We start from the raw sequence: 13,663 nt of genomic DNA, 5'->3' as shown, positions 1-13,663 counted from the left end.
TAAGATTAAGGCATTTGCAGAAGATATTATTCTTTTTTGTGGAAACCCAGGAGACAACGTTAAAAGCATTGTACAAATATTGGATGAATTTGGTGAGATATCTGGGTGTAAAGTAAATAAAGACAAATCCGGTATTTTGGCAAAAAATATAAATAAGGTTGACCAATCAAAATTAGAAAAAGAATCAGGCATTCGTATTGTTAAAAACATCAATTATTTAGGACTTCAAATATCTAACAAAAATATAGAACTATTTGAAAACAATTACAAAAAACTATGGGGCAATATTAAAAAAGAATTGATTAATTGGAACAAACTCCAGATGTCCTTAATGGGGAGAATAGCAACAATAAAAATGATGGTGCTCCCTAAGATCCTGTACTTGTTCCAGACCCTACCCATTGGGATTCCCAATAAAATATTCAAAGAATGGGATAAAGATATATCTCAATTTATTTGGAGAGGGCATAAACTGAGAATTAAATTTAAACTAATGCAGGATGCAAGGGAAAGAGGCGGTCTAAATCTACCCAATTTGAGAATTTATTACGAGGCATGCTGTCTATTATGGCTTAAAGATTGGATTTTGTTAGAAAATGATACATTATTAGATATGGAAGCAGATGGGATGAATTATGGATGGCATGCTTACTTGATTTATGGAAAAGAAAAACAAAATAAATCCTTCGCTAGACATTGTATAAGAAGATCATTAATAGGAGTATGGAACAAGTACAGAGGCAGGATAATTACAAAGATTCCTGATTGGACTTCTTCACAAGAGGCTTTCTATAGGAAAGAGATGATTAGAGAAGATGACTGGATTAAATATAAAGACCTGATCGATAGGAGGAACCTGATAGTAAGTTTGAAATCTAAAGAACAAATGATTACAGAGGGATGGAATTCCAATTGGTTTACTTATAAACAACTGCAAGAAAGATTTAGAGAAGATGGTAGACTATATGGATTCACCCATCGTAACGACAAGTCAGATATAATTCAGTGCTTAATTGATAATTCGGCGAAAGTAATCAGGAAGGTTTATAAAATCTTATTAAATTGGGATATGGAAGAAGAGGTTGTAAAAAAACAAATGATCACATGGGCTAACAATATTGGACACCCCATCCATTTGAATCAATGGGAGAGAACTTGGAGGAATAATTACAAGCTTACGGTCTCTCAGAATTTACGTGAAAATTTTTATTGAATGTTTTATCGGTGGTATTTGACTCGAAATAAAATTGCCAAAATGTCTAAAAATTCCAATAATTTATGCTGGAAATGTGGTAAGGAGGTGGGAACCATGTATCACTGCTGGTGGACATGTAAATTCGCTAAGGAATATTGGAGGAATATTAACAACCAGATTAATATCATTATGGGTAGAAGATCTGTCAAATTGCCAGCTTAGAAAGCTTTTAAAAAGCTGTCAAGACAGATCTCTTCCGGCAGGCCTTTCCTGAATAAAAGTGCCCGGCCACGGAATGACTGCCCCCACATCATGTATTAGCCCACCGCTCTGTCCTCGTATTTGTGTGTGTGTGTGTTTAATAGATATTTTAATTGTACATGTTTAATCCTGTTTTAAGGGGGGGAATTTGGGACATAATGTGGATTTTAATATGTTGTGTAAATATGGATTTTAATATGTTGTGAGCCGCTTTGATTGTCTTGTAACAGAAAAGCAGGATATAAATAAAAGTTTTATTTATTATTTGTTATTTATTTAATTGGAATATAGAGCTAAAGATTCCAAGTAAATTAATAAATTCATACATGTATTCTTTAGCAGCCTTGATGTAAAGTTATTCAATTTTCTCTGAAATTTTTTGGAAGCTATAGCTCAAAACAGATACCACTTTTCAGTCCCTTTTCTGGCATGGTATGGAAATACATCTGCCTTGATCGCACTGGTAGGTCACCTATGGCAAGAAATGGATAAGAGAAATACAGTGGACCTTTGTTATACACTGGGGTTTAGTTCCAAGATCCCCCATGGATAACAAAAGCCCATTAAATCCCATGTCCCATTAAATATAATGACATAGCAAAATGGTGTCCCTTATAAAAAACGGGAAATCAAGGTATGATATTTGAAATTTATACTTTTTTTGAACATTTTCAAACCGTTGATGCCTGAATCCGTGTATAAAAAAATATGTGTATAAGAAGAGCCAACTGTAATGTCTTGTTTATTCTTCTGTATGTCCTAATGCCATTTATAACCAACGACTATTGGCAAGAATCCCGCAATAAATTAATTTAGATATCTTCAGGAAAGGAACATTTCCTGCTACCATTCTCAAGATCCCAGAAAAGAAAGATGTACTATTGGTCAAGGATCATGCAATCTAGATTTGGGTACATGTGCACTCTTTCCTGTGAGCTTTCTGCTTGGGAACATTCTTGATATAGCACTTTTTCTTGGCTGCTTAAGTCTTGCTAGCTTCTGTTGGTATGCTTCTCCTTGCCTTGAGAAGATAAATTTGACCACTGGTTATTCATTTCTTTTCATTTCCAGGCATCTATACCTTTCAACTGATCCATATTCAGGCATAATCAGACTATTGTCTGGGAGAGGTACAATGGTGGCAGTCTTATTTGATCTGCATTAGTTATGTGTTTGTTTCTAGGCTCAGTTCAACATCTTGATTTTTATCTTTCAAATCCTTAAAGTTTTAAACCGCTTGGAATCTGGGTGGATTAATAAAGGGCAAACAGAAAGTAGACTGGGATCTACTGATAGCCCCCCAGTAATTTGCAGTAGATTAGCAAAGGGTTTCTAACTCCCAGTCACTTAACAGTTGTGACAACAAAAGGCCTTTCTTCTCCTCCTGCTGAAGTAAAAAAAAAGCTTGGGAAAACATAAGTAGATTTGTATGTGAAAAGATTTCTATATGAACTGCATTTCTGGTAGTGAAAACAAATTCCTGTGTTGAGAATGTTTGCAGACACTTGGTTCTGCCATTCCCTATTTGCCTTCTTGGGCCACAGTTTTGCACCTGGCTTTGGTTGGTGTACCTTGGGTTTCTAGTGAAAGGGGAGAACAATCAAATAAAGCTAAAAAATCTGTCTGTAGGAGGATGTCTGTGCCTTCAAGTCACCTGTTGACTTATGGTGACCCCATGAATTTCATAGTGTTGTCTTAGGCAAGGAATACTCAGAGGAGGTTTTGACAAATCCTTCCTCTGAAATATAGCCTATAGCACCTGACAATTGTTGGTGGTTTCCCATCCAAATACTAATCAGGGCTGGTACTGCTTAGCTTCCAAGATTATATGGTATAGCCTCCTACCACATCATTATTTTCTTCCCTTTTACTCTCTGTTCAACATCTGAAGTCCCCTTCGGTGTTCCCCATGAAACAAAGCAAACCAAATGGACTTCAGTTAACAGCCTCTGGAATGCTCTGCACTGAGAGAAGTCTTTCTGGCTCCTTGGCAAGTTACTTTCTGTTACCTGGAAAAAACTTGGCTTTTTAGGTTAGTCTTTGGTGGTGGCTGAGTGTTGAGCATTGCGTTCCTTGTTTTCCTTACTGCTGCAAGTTATTTCTTCCTTTTTATTGATTTTTCACCTGCTGTTATATTGTTGGTGTGTTTGTTGCTGCTCTTTTCATCTGCTGTTCTTGGTTTATTGTTTTTCTCTTTTGAGGCCTTGAGGGAGTTTTCTTGGTTATTTTTTTATTTTTACTATCATTATTGTTATTGCTAACTACTTTGGTTTGCTCATAAAAGTGGTGTATAAGTAAAATTAAAACATTTAATAAATAATGACTGTACAATCCAGGAGATAACAATTCTCTTTTTTCCTCTCCCCTCCATTTCCTACAACAGAGAGCTCATGGAGGCTTGCAAAATTAAAACACATATAGAGAAAAACATGTAAAAATATTGTTACAATAAAATTAAACTATAAAAATATATCAGTTAAAATACACAAATAAAATAATAATACAACACACAATTAAAGTTTCATGTTGTTGAACTGCAGTCAGACACATCTCTTCCTATAATCCTAACCTTCCATCTCTGTACTAATGACTGTCACCATTTTTTATTTTTAAGGAATTGCCTGAATATTGGTCCCATTGAACTCACTAGGGCTTCCATCTGAGTAGTAATGCATAGGATTGTACTGTAACTAAATTAAAAGCATTTAAGAAACTCACTCATAATAATTAGGAAATAGCTTTTTGCTCTTTGCTTTATGTTATATGTGTTTGTTAGTACTTATGCCAATTCCTTAGCAGGAGTAACTACAGGAAGTCATAAGCCAGACTCTTTCCCTATCCTCAGAAGTAAATGCCACTCCCAGTAAGATGAAGAGGAAAGACAAACGCAAGAAAACCATTAAGGAACATCTTGGGAAGAAACTAAAATTGTGTGTGTGTGTGTGTGTGTGTAATGCAGAAAATACATCTGTACAGTGTACTGAAAAACATTAAATCATTATCATAAGAATGTGAGTTGAAATCACATTTTTCTAGAGCAGCCGCTGAGTGCAACTGCTTTGTGTAAGGATGATCTAATGTTATTAAATTGTCATTACAAAATATCTAATTCCCCACAGAGAGAGAACCAGAGGAGAAGAAATTAACAAATTTCAGTATGATTTGCTAATTGCTAATTGGCTTAAGCAAAGCTTAAAATGACCAAAATGATTGGAAACATCCACCGCCAGCCAGATCCAGATGCATATTTATAATGGGAAGAGCAGCCAAGACTAACAAAGAACAGAGTAGTGTATCCTGTTGGCATTGTGTTTTTGGCATCATTGTATCTACACAGAAAACAAGCGATACATGAAATGTGTAAAGACATCTGTTTCATAACCTATGGGGCTTTGCTCACAAAGCAGTTGTAAAATCTTCTGGGGGAGAGAAATATTTCTATATATCTGTGCAGATGCTCTTTTGTAAGGAAACAAATCCATTTGAGGAAGTCTTCAGTATTTAGAAAAAAGAATTTGTCCACTGAAATCTGTGTCAAACATTTATTCCACCTGTATCCCCCTCACTGCTGTTAATTTAGCAAGTATTTGCTATCTGGTAATAGCTCGATATATCATGTCTAGTTCATCAGAGGAGCTGTGTACAGAAGCAAAAAAAAATAGTATTCACTTAGTTTCCAGTTTTATAGGAACACACAACCTACAACTGTTTTCATAGTAAAAATCACTTCTTTTAGGCATTAATACAAATGTTGAAAACTCACTTTTTTACTCTGCAGTTTTAGGAAGAAACTGTACTGTGTCACTTATGTTGTATGTGGTAAGTACTATACTTACCTGTGCTCAGTGCTCTTTCTTCCCATCCAGTACTCAAGGGGCACCAATCATTCCATTGCAAGGAATTGGGAGGAGAGTTACGGTTTGCCTAAGACTCAAGAACATGCCTGGAGTTGTTGTGACTGGTGGGCAGCTGGATTATCAGGGGAGAAAGATTTAGCAATATCATGTGCTCAGAACTAGTTCCAATTTACTGGTCAGGATAGGTACAATGGCTAATGGGGCGCACCAGGGAAATCCAAAAGAAAATCAGCATGTGCTTTATAGATTATAGTAAAGCCTTTGACTGCATAGATCATGAAAGGCTATGGAATGCCAACACATCTGATAGTCCTAATGAGGAATCTGTACTCAGAACAAGAGGCTACTCTCAGAACAGAACACGGAGAAACAGAATGGTTCCCAATTGGCAAAGGGGTCAGACAAGGCTCTATCTGTTCAACTAGTATGCAGAACATATTATAAGAAAAGCAGGTCTGGACATAGAAGAAAGAGGAGTAAAAATAGAAGGAAGGAATATTAACAATCTAAAATATGCAGATTACACCATAATACTAGCAGAAAACCTCACAGACCTGGAACACCTACTAAGGAAGACCAAAGAAGAAAGTGCAAAGGCAGGATTAATGTTGAACATAAAGAATACAAAAATAATGACCACCGAGGACTTTCACAAGTTCAACCTAGACAATGAAGAAACAGAAATAGTAAAAGAATTCCCATACCTTGAATCAAGCATTGATAGAAATGAAGACTGCAGTCAGGTAATCAGAAGAAGATTAAGAATGGGGAAGGTGGATATGAAAGAACTAGGAAAGATTCTAAAATGCAAAGATATACAACCAAGCACAGAAATTAGAATTGTACAAGCCATCATATTCCCTATTGCCATGTATGGATGTGAGAGCTGCACAGTTAAGAAAGATGACAGGAAGAAAATAAATTCATTTGAGATGTGGTGCTGGAGAAGAGTGCTGAGGATCCCATGGACAGCCAAAAGGACAAACAAATGGGTCCTAGAGCAGGTCAATCTGGAAACCTCCCTGGAAGCCAAGATGACCAAACTGGGGCTGTTGTACTTCAGGCACATCCTAAGAAGGAAGGACTCATTGGAAAAGACAATAATGCTAGGAAAGTAGGAAGTAGGAAGAGAGGAAAGCCACGTGCCAGATGGATGGACTCTATTAGGGAGGTCATGGGTATAGGGTTGCAGGAATTAAACAGAGCAGTGGAGGACAGAGGGTCTGGGAGATGTCTCATCCATAGGGTCGCCATGAGTCGAGATCGACTGGAGGGCAGTTAACAACAACAATAGCTGCATCCTGACAATATATCCCAGTTTGAGCAGTATAGACTTAAATCTTTAATTTGATTTCACACATAAGAATAAACATTTCAAAGGTTTTGTCCACACTGAGAGAGATCACCAATGTTTTGGGTATTTTTTTATGATTTTTCACATGCTAGAAGTTTTGTATACAGTTGTCCCTTCATATCTGCTGGAGTTTCATCCCAGGACCTCTCATGGATACCAAAATCCATGGGTGCTCAAGTTGCATTATATATAATAGTATGGTAAAATGGTGCCCTTTATATAAAATAGCAAAATCAAAGTTTGCTTTTTGGATTTTTTAAAAAATATTTTCAAGCCATTGATGGTTAAATCCATGGCTGCAAAATCCATGAATACAGAAAGCCAACTGTGTTTACGGAAAGTATGACATACTTTTAGGCAAAAGCAAATTTTGTTCAAAATAATTAAACTTTTCACAAACAAAAGTTTTGCAAAAAGAAAAAGAGAAAAGTATCTCAGAATGTGAAAAATGTGTTTGTTTTTTTTTAAAAAAAGTGTTCATTTAATGACAAGTCAAGGTACTCTTTGTTGTTGAGGATGAGAATAACTGTGAAAATTGTTTTCATTCCTAGGGGGAAGAGGCAAATTTTCTTGATTTTCATAAGGTTATGCACTTGCTTATACTTGTGACACATCTGCTACAAAACCTTTCCGTACACTCATGCTATCAAGCCCCAGAGATCAAGCATGGTCCAGAACACACATGTCACCAACACTACACCAAAACTAATAAGATACATGCAGCACATGTGACTCAAGCTTAAGAGAAACAGCCCACACACTACAGTGAAGATACAAAAGATTATGTACACACATGTTTCAATAATAATATGTACAATATTCTTGAGGAATCATGGCATATGTGCTTTCATGAAAGAAACATTATCCTTGGGTGTAGCCACACTGCAGAATTAAAGCAGTATGATGCCACTTTAATTGTCAGGACATTATCCTACAAAATCCTGGGATTTGTAGTTTGTTGAGACACCAGAGCTCTCTGACAGACTAGACAGAATACCTTATCAAACTACAAATCCCAAGATTTTGGACATCCTCTGTGCTAGACATTATAATAAATAATAAAACTTTTATTTATATCCCGCTTTTCTGTGACAAGACAATCAAAGCAGCTAACAACACGTTAAAATCCACATTTACAAATTTATGTTCCAAATTACCCCCCTTAAAACAGGATTAAACAAGTTACAATTAAAACATTTATTAAAAACATAATAAAAAATACAGCGAGGACAGAGTGGTGGGCTGATACATGATGTGGGGGGCAGTCATTCTGCGGCCGGGCACTTTTATTCAAGAAAAGCCTGCCGGAAGAGATCCATCTTGACAGCTTATTTCCTTGTACAGTTTCAACTCTCTCTCTCTCTCTCTCTCTCTCTCTCTCTCTCTCAGAGTCGATCTGTATGTATGTTTCTGTGAAGATAATGACTAGCAGTTCTAAAGCATGCAAATGCAAGTAGATAAATAGGTACCACAGTGGTAGGAAGGTAACAGGTTGCCACATGACCACCTGGGTTGTCTTTGGACAACGCTGCCTCTTTGGCTAGTAATGGAGATGAGCACCACTCCCTTGGTTACAAGGTCAAGGGACTACCTTTTACCTTTACTGATTCAAAGCCATTGTTTCTGTAATTGGCTAAAGCTTCAGGACTCTTTTATTATTTTAACAAATCTTCTTTGTTATCCTGCACTATGTTATCCCAGTCAAATAAGGTTTATGTAATGAATGTGATAATAGCACAAGAGCCATGTAGGCAATCAGATTTAAATGTGATGTGGTGATCATGAAAGCAAACTTGGGACTTTATCACATGGGAAAAATCAGGGGAAAGTGAGGGTTTCAATGGACATTTGCCCATGAAAATTACACGATCGCAGTGAAGATTTTCATATTATGATGCAAATAAAAATGACTTATCCCAGCAATAAACAAGTAATAACCAGCAATAAATCATTCACGGGATTTCCCCGTGAATGATTTTTGCTGGTTATTACTTTTTTATTGCTGGGATAAGTCCTCTTTAATCACGATGCATGTGAAAATCTTCACCGTAGTTGCGCAATTTTCACAGGCTAATGTCCGTTTAAACCTTTGATTTCCTCCCATGTGATAAAGTCCATATTGCCCTCGATCTGAAATCTTCATCTGTTTATTTGCTTTCAGTACAGCCTGCCTACAAAGGTAGTTGAAAGGACAGAATGTATTGGAAAACAGTCAAGTAGGGCAAACTCTTGAAGTCTGGGGGCCAGCTTTTGTCCTCAGGATGCACCAACCCAGAAAGCCTCACATATCCACAGAAAAGCCCCAAAGTGGCTGGAAATCCATTTCAAGTCTTGCAAAAGTTCTTTTTGGGTGATAAAACAAAGCGTAGTTGGACCTTAAAGGTTTCCTTCTGACATGAATGTCTAGTCATAACTGACTGTAGGGAGCACTGCTCATCTACGTTACTAAGCCGAAGAGTCAGCATTGTCCGAGGACTGCTCTGATGGTAATGTGGCCAGCACGAGTGCAATGAACACTGTTACCTTCCCACCAAAGTGGTACCTATTATCCTCTTGGATTTGCATGCTTTCGAACTGCTAGGTTGGCAGAAACTGGGACTAGTGGCAGGAGCTCACCCCATCATGTAGTGCTCAGGCCTCAAACTGCCAACTTTCTGATAGTCAGAATTAGCGTCCTAACCACTAAGCCACTGCATCCCCAGTTGGACTTTACACCTTGTTTTAAAGCAAAAAAACCCCATCCTGAGAGGCTTCCAGGAGCAGATATTTCTATTTTTTTTCCTCCCTGACCATTGTTGAGTGAGGAGACCTTCAGGCAGGTCATGAGGAACATGAAACCCATAGGCCACAAGATGGACACCCCACCATACATAAACTAGTCCTTGTGAAAGAAAATGTAGGACCAAAGTATCAGGAATAAACATATCCTTTAGGTCAGGGGTAGGCAAAGGACCACCCTCAAAATGTTGTTTAATTTCATCCCCCAGCTTTCCTCACCATTGGCTTCATGTACCAGATGGACTGTACCTCCTGTCAGCCAGATAGATAGATAGATAGTGTAAATACAAAGAATATAGATTTTAATGTTCAGAAGGCTCATCGCTGGACTCTGAATGTTTTTCTTTACATGAATGTTACCTCCTGTGAGACTAAGGTCACTGCAGAAAAAATCCTGTTTGAGACCCCTTTAACTGCCCTGGCTCCATGCTAGGGAATTGTGGGAACTACAGTTTTATGAGACATTTAGGCTTCTTTGTCAGAGAGCTCCGGTGACACAATAAACTATAATTCTCAAGATTCCCTAGCACTGAGCCAGGGCAGTTAAAGCAGCCTCAAACTGGGTTATTTCTGCACTGTGTTTTGGACCTAAGTCTTTTGTGAAATTTTCTTTATATTCTTCATGGATGCACTGATGAGGGGTGGGATTTAAGGGTTAAATGTAGTCCACTTTCTTTTAAAAGAGATTTAGTGTGGAGTGTCAAATCAATTCTGTTATTCAGAGGTTACAGAAAAGTTTTCATAATGGAGATGGTATCTAGAGCAACATCCAAGAAAATGGACAACATAAAGAAGACTGGTGTGGGTTGATTGCAGAATGGTTTGGAAATTTAATGAGTATCAGATTTTTGCATGAAAATTCCCCGAACATAGATTTAAAAATGGAGCAATGACAACATTGCAAGATGTAGTGCAGAATACAGACTTATGTCACATAATTATCATACAAGAAAACCATTTACCTGAACGCAATATTAGGCAGTTACCCAAAATATTGTACTAATGCTTGCCCAGACTTTTTTAAAATTTATTTTTGGTTGGGATGAGGTTGTAATTAAGTTAGATACATATGTTTCACCTTTTTGTCCTTGAAATTCCTTCAGTGGGAACAAATGCTTTTGTTCAGAATTGCTTGCTTTTGTTGTGATATTCTCTTCAAAGAAATAGAGATAGACATTCTGGGTAAAAGAAGGAAAAGAGGTTCCCAGGAATGAAATCTTCAAATTGTGTGGGAAACTAGGTTAATATTTCATGAAGGAACTACAAAATAGCAGCATGGCAGGAACAAAACCAGAAGTACTTAACTGAAGCTACAATGAATCCGGTTGAATTTTTAATCCTGTTTCATTATATATTCACTGTTGTCAGTTGAAAGTAATGAAAGTGACAGTGAAGACTACTGTGAGAATGTTTAAGAAAAGGGTTCTCATCCCAAAGTATGTTGAAGTGTGTTAAAGGGAATCAGCCCACTGAGAGATTTTTAGATGGCATAAGTTTTCTCTACTCTTACTTCAGAAAATCAGAGTAGCTGTCATATGTTTTCCAGATACTCTTCCATCTAGACAAGCTTAGATTTTAGGCATCATCATCATTTTCATCATCATCACCATACTTTTTTTCCAAAGTTGAAACTCAAAGTGGCTTACAGTTTAAAAGAATACAATTAAAAACATACAAAAGTGAACATTAAAATAGAATTAAACTGTTACAGTATTAAAATGCATTACTCGTTAAAAGAATAAAACAGTTTAAAAAGATGAAAGAACATTAAAACAGTACAATTAAAACAACATCCCTATCCCATTCTTTAATGACTTCCTGTATTAAAAACCTGCCTGAATAAAAATGTCTTAGCCTGCCGACAGAAGGACAACAAGATGGAATCTTACCTCTATGGGAAGGGAGTTCCAGAGTCTAGGGGCAGCCACCAAGAAGACCCAAATTACTTTCCCCATCACAGTGGCAACATGCATATAATACATGGTCCTGCCAGTTTTACGCTTGCTGTACAATGGAAGAGTATTGGCTTCCAGTGTTTTCTTACATCTGATAAAATGTATCACATGATGCACATGGATGAAAATGTTTTTGATTTTTTATGATAACCCATCCTTATATCAGCAGATCTGAGTGCAGTATAATCAGTAAAATCACCTTAAAACCATTTAAAACACTTTAAAATAATTTAACAATTAAAACACAACCAAATCAACAAGGTCATACAGAAACCCAGTGTTCTCACTATGTCCAATTTCGAGGATAAGTAGTCAGGTTTTCTCTTAGTGCAAAAAAATATTTTTTTTAATGAGGCGATGTCAATGCCAGTGTGATGTCTCAAGAGAGGACATTTAACAGGTTGAGTGCTATAGCCAAGGAAGATTTTTCCAGGTCACATGGAATACTGCTTCCAATAGTGTCACACAGAGGAGATCCCCCACAGCAGATCTTCAGAACCACGCAGCACTATCTGGAAAGAGGTGCTTCCTCAAATAGCAAGGTCTCAAGGCCTTTTAGACTTTCAGAATCATCATCAACACCTTGAACTCAAACTAAAAGCCTACTGATAGTCAGCACACTTCCTTCAAAATGGTTGTCATATGGTTCCTGCCCACGATCTAGCTGCTCCTTTTTCCTGCATCCCTCATGTTCTCTTCAAGGACAGCTCCAAGTAAAGTACAGTGGGAAGTTCCCAATGTTTGAACTACAGTACTGTAAAATCAAACACCTGCTTCATTAACATCTGACATGCATAGTGTTGAAAGGACAGCCTCTTAATTCCCCTTCTCTAAATATCAGCATGCATAATTAATAGGATTCAGCCAGCGGTAGGATTTGATGGAACAATGAAAACATGGAATAAGAGTTGAGTTTATGAAATGAAAGGAGACTGTTATTGTGATGCTAGGGAGGAAAAACAGCAGCTAAATTGATGGAGTAGGTGCCATTAATGCACTGGAGATTAGTGTTCATAAAGCAAGAATCAGCCCCGTATTTCCTTCTTTCATGCCTTGTCTTGTACTACAAGATGAATGTTGCATCATCATTGCAGTGCAAGTTAGCCAACAATGCTGAATTTTATTGGTAGCCACTTTGGAGAATAATGAAACCTGCAGTGCGATGTTATTGCATTCTATGTTTTGTACCACTGGGCAGGGGTTTTAAGAGAAGGGTTTAGCTGGTACATTAGTCGAAGGAAGGGTCTGTGAATTATTGACAGTCTCCTTGCTAAAAAATCATCACAGTCCCCTTCCATTGCATTATTTTACAAAGACTAGCAAACATGTAGCTTGTCTTTTAACTAGGATCTATTTTTCTTATGAAACAAACAGATTGTTTCACCCTGCATTTCAATTATGCTTTCATATTCATACACCAAAAGCTGTCTACTTTGTTCATATTTTATAGTATACATATTTTTCTACAAAGAAGGAAAAACTACAACTTTAATCATCTTTATTGAAAAGACATCATTGAAGATTTAAGGTTTTTTTGTGGGTTTTTCTGGCTATGTGGCTGTGTTCTAGAAGGGTTTATTGCTGACATTTTGCCCATATCTGTGGTTGGCATCTTCAGAGGCTGGTGGCACGGAAGTGAATGGAGTATATATACTGTGTGACCCTTGGTTGCAAGGAAGTGATTTACATGTTCATCTGTGTGTTGGTCTTGTTGAATGGCAAGGCCTCAGGGTGTCTATTTAATTAGTGATCCATTGTCTGCTGGGAACACCCCCCCCTGCCCCAGGGTGGTTGTCATTTGCACTTGCTGGGTCTTGATTTTGGTGTTTTTCAGGACTGGTAGCCAAACTTTGTTTACTTTAAGGGTTTCTTCTTTCCTGTTGAAGTTGTCCAGGTGCTTGTGGATTTCAATTTCTTCCCTGTGCATTCTGACCTGATAGTTGTTGACATGTTGTGAAAGCCTTCCACTTCACATTAGGTTTAAGGTTTGTTTGGAGCTTAAACCCTCAGTTTTGGTAGGAATGCAACTCCTGCTCAGCACCTGAAAGCAGTCTTGTTCCACCTTCCACCTTGTTCACGTCTCACACAATTTTACAGAAGAGAGTAGCATCTCTTGATTTTAAGAAGGTTAATGGCTACCTATCAGGAATGTTGTACCAGTGGATTCCATGTATCAGCAGGGTGTTGGACTGGATCTGGAGTTCTCTCTTGGTGCATGAGGCTCAAGTGCTCCATGGACAGGTTTCAGGGACTCAGTGAACCA

General features: G+C 37.5%; 1 protein-coding gene across 4 annotated transcripts in view; it reads left to right on the top strand.

Annotated features, from left to right (window-relative positions):
* Positions 1-13,663, top strand: part of STAU2 (staufen double-stranded RNA binding protein 2) — a 256,673-nt gene that overhangs the window by 238,821 nt on the left and 4,189 nt on the right. The gene's annotated exons all lie outside the window — the stretch shown is intronic.

This window comes from Sceloporus undulatus, chromosome 4 (genome assembly GCF_019175285.1).
Source record: "Sceloporus undulatus isolate JIND9_A2432 ecotype Alabama chromosome 4, SceUnd_v1.1, whole genome shotgun sequence".
NCBI lineage: Eukaryota > Metazoa > Chordata > Lepidosauria > Squamata > Phrynosomatidae > Sceloporus > Sceloporus undulatus.
This window is presented reverse-complemented; position numbering and strand designations above follow the sequence as displayed.